The 4137-nt window shown below is 41.6% G+C and overlaps 1 pseudogene across 1 annotated transcript; it reads right to left on the reverse strand.

Moving 5' to 3' along the window:
- Positions 1-800: 800 nt before the first annotated feature.
- LOC308564932 (large ribosomal subunit protein eL6 pseudogene) lies at positions 801-1809 on the reverse strand (annotated as a pseudogene). Its single transcript has 2 exons — positions 1726-1809; positions 801-1582 (listed from the first exon to the last, which is right to left on the reverse strand). The product of its transcript is annotated as a large ribosomal subunit protein eL6 pseudogene (transcript).
- Positions 1810-4137: the final 2328 nt, after the last annotated feature.

Consider the following 4137-nt stretch of genomic DNA (forward strand, 5'->3'; position numbering starts at 1 on the left):
TTTCCATTGCTTTTCAGAGAGAGTGGAAGGAGGGGGAGAGAGAGGAGAGAGATGGAGGGAGGGGGAGAGAGAGAGAAACATACATGTGAGAGACACATCGATTGGTTGCCTCCCGACCAGGGCCCGGGATCGAGCCTGCAACCAAGGTACTTGCCCTTAGCTGGAATCGGAATCGAACCCAGGACCCTTCAGTCTGCAGGCCGATGCTCTAACCACTGAGCCAACTGGTGAGGGTGGATACATTTTTATCGATTTTTAGAGAGAGAAAGGAGAGAGAAGCATCAATGTGAGAAAGAAACATCCATTGGTCGCCTCCCGTACACATCCTGACCAGGACTGAACTCATCATCTAAGTCTCTGCACTGACCGGGAATTGAACTCACAACACTTTGGTGGACGGGGATGACGCTCCAACCAACCGAGCCACCCAGCCAGGGCATTCGTGTACATTTTAGTACTAGCTTGTTCAGTGATGATTAGGAAATGGTATTTATATTGGTAGGTGCTGGGTGAAAAAGCTGAGACGCCAGGCCCTAAGGAAGCTTAGAATGCAGACCCAAAGGCGATGAAGCTCTCCAGCTGTTTCCGCCCCTCTAGTCATGCCCCTCTAGTAGAGGCCCACAGCCCATTAAACTGACGGAGTAAAGCACACATCCAGGCAGACGTGAAAAAGAAGGAAAAAGGCACGAAGGAAACAGATCAGCTGTTTAATCAGGTTCTTCATAAGGTGCTTAGAACACCAGTTGGTGAGGACAAAGCCCACTGGGGAGAGCAAACACAGACCCGAGATAGCCCTGGGGCTAAGGAACGGCTTCGATTTTTGGCAGAATTTGTGAGCCTGTGGCTTTCCCATCAACCCTGCCCTGGCCTGCAATCTCGCATTTCTCTTTCTCTGTGTGGAGGATCTCACCCTCCTGGTGTCTGGGCTCGCGCGGCTTCTCCTTGAAGGAGCATCAGTGAGATGGTTGGGGATTTTCACACCACCGACAGCAGTCTTGGTGGAGGTGGTGATGATGAATTTCTGTGTTCTGCACAGAGGAACTCGATTAAGGGCCAGAGGTCCAGTCGCAGGTAGCAGGCCACAGTTCAGCTGCTTCAGGAAAACTGCCCTCTCGCCTCTGTGGTACCCAGTGAGGGCGCTCAGAATGGTCCCGGGAGTGACCCTGGCCCGAAGTTTTCTCACAGGCTGACTAAAGGGTTTCTTTCCGTGGCTCAACAGCTTTGGAGACACATCTTCAGTAGGATAATAGGTGTTTTGCAAAGTTTAGCCACCTGGTACCATAATTCTTGTCACCACGAACTGGTTTTGTGACAGTAGCGGAAACTTTCTCCTTTGTCTTTTCAATCCTGGATTTAGATGCTGAGTACTTCCTCTTGTTCATGGCCTTTCAGGAATACATAGCTGACTGGGAATTCCTGCCAATTCCTCTGACTAGGACAGGGTTTCAGCTGCAGTGGGGCTTCTCTTCTTAGGCGTCTTGGCCTTGAGGTCACCCTTCTTAACCTTGTCACCAGGATCAGCCTTACTGACTTCAGCTTTCTTCTCCTTAGTATTCAGCTTCTCAGTTTTTTCACCCACCTTCTTGCAAGATAGGAAAGAGCAAGGAAATCTTTGTGCATTAATCAACACCTCTTGTGGCGTTTACCTACGTAAATTAGATTTGCCAAACAGAAAAGTCCTACCAAATTGATGATATAAATAAGAAAATTACAGAACAAACTTACGTGGTCAAGTTCTATGCTTAAGGGGCTGGAACTGGCCAAAAGGAGGGGCAAAGCAAACAGGAATGATACTTGCCCTGCTGCCATTGTGACTTAGCACATCATTTACCACAGTCATAAAAAAGACAAACAAAACAACAAAAAATCTCCAAACCCTTGGCATTCTTAAATAAATTTTAAAAAGACAGGAACACCTAACCTAGTTTAATACTAGTCTCTAAATGAAGACCTGAGCCCTTCTTGTAAGCTAACAATTGAAGCCAGACATTATTAATTTTTCCCAATTTATTATTCCTAAAAATTATTCCTAATTTTTGCAATATTGATATCTACAGACTGATGACAACCCTTGAAATATGGTAATTATGTGAGGAACAAACTACTATCTTGGCAACTTTTCATTTTTCTCTCTCTAAAGTCATGCTGTATTCTTTGGAGAGCTCAATTGTTCTCAAGTATGGTCTCTCTTATAAAATAGTGAAAGTAAAAATTCTTTTCTTAGTAGTTTTCACAATTGGTAATTGTTGAAGCTGGGTAAAAGGTACTGCAGATCCTTTTACTCTTCTCCCCAATTTTGTTATCTGCAGGGGACTGGTTCCAGGACCCCCTCAGGTACCGAAATGCATGGATGCTCAAGTCCCTTATATTAAATGGCATAGTGCTTGCATAAAACCTATGTACATCTTTCCATATACTCTAAATCATCTCTAGATTTCATAAAATACCTAATACAATATGAAGGCTATGTAGATAATTGTTACACTGTATAGTTCAGGGGATAATGACAAGAAAAAAAATTGTGTACATGTTCAATACGGAGGCAGAAATTACAGGTCTAAGTACATAGTACACGTCTATCACAATGTAACATTTTTCATCTGAATAATTTTGATTTGCAGTTGGTTGAACCCACAATGCAGAATCTGTACATGCAGAACCTATAGATACAGAGGATTGAGAGTATATTCTTAATTTTTTATAATGAAAAAAAAAATAGGGCTACACACAGTATCAAAGAGAATACATTGTAAGTGCTTTTATGCAATGACTAAGGACTTAGTCTAATTTTAACTAGTTTCCAAACTTGAAGGCTTCCTTGAGGCCATGCTCAATTTTAAAGCACATGCTACCAGTAGAAATGACAGACCATCATGAAGAGAGTATTAGAGTTGGCTGCCTGGAACCAAGGAAAGTTATCTTTTGTGGTTATGAAGCTGGTGTTTTCTGGCCTTACAAATGAGGTTAGGTTCCTCAATGTCAAATAGCAATGAAGGGAGCCAGAGTTTCCATATTATTTGCTACACTTAGTGTGCATGTCAAAAATAGATCCAAAAGCTATAGCAACTGAAAAAAATATTTGTTTTAATCAGTGTTTGGGAAACAAATGCTGGTATTTGGCTTCAGGATTGGCTACTTCAGCATTGATATTGGCTGATCCAATTCACAATAAAGTCCTACAGCACTTGTGTTGTTTTTAAAAATCCCATATGGACTTACTCTGTAAAACCTCTTCATACATTTGCACATTTTTATTTCCTGGAGGTTCCTTTGGATTTGTTTGGCTCTGGTATCATGATTATTTAAACTATTTTCCCTTAAAATATAAAAAAGAAAGAACACACTTATAGTCACATACATGTATTTAACAATTATTGATCTACTATGTACAAGGCATTTTTCTTGGAACTCTGGAAAAATAGAAAAATGAATCCGATAAGTACTGTCCTCTCAGCGTACTTTTAGCCCAATAGGGGTACAAGTTATGGGACAGGCATTGAGCTAGGTGCTGGGGAATCAGAGGTGAACATGCAAAGTTCCTGACTTCATGTTGCTCCACATAATCAAGACAGGTAAGTATAAAGAATAGAGAAGGCTTTGTGGAGAAAATGACCTTGAAGCTGGAGTCCTAAAGGACAAATTAAAGTTAGCCAGATAACGTGGAGTGGAATTGAAGGTGTTTTTTAAGGAGAGGGAACAGTAAATACACATAGAAGTCCTGGGATAGAAAAAGGTTGGTATCATTTATTTGCAGATCTGGAAACCTAATCCTTCCAAGGTCTCAGAGTGGACTGGACTCAGTCTGGAGAGAGAGTCACAGGAATCAAATCATGGTGTTCTTATACAGCCTAGTTATTTGATAATCTAAGAAGTAATGAAATAAAGATCTTGCAGACCAGAATGCCCATGACCTGAGTATTTTTCTCCCTGTTGATAGATCTATGTGAGAAGCTTGTGTAAGCTTATTAAAATTGCTTTGTTTTCCTGGCATCAGAATTGGAGGTTAGTTGCATGATTCAGAGGTTCCCAGTCTATGATTCCTGATGCATGAATCTCCAGAATATGGAAAGAGCTACCATTGGGAATAGGTTGGCTAAATTTGAGGGCCTTGTCTCTTATGTAGTATTGGGTGTTACA

This window comes from Miniopterus schreibersii (assembly GCF_964146895.1).
Source record: "Miniopterus schreibersii genome assembly, chromosome: 12".
NCBI lineage: Eukaryota > Metazoa > Chordata > Mammalia > Chiroptera > Miniopteridae > Miniopterus > Miniopterus schreibersii.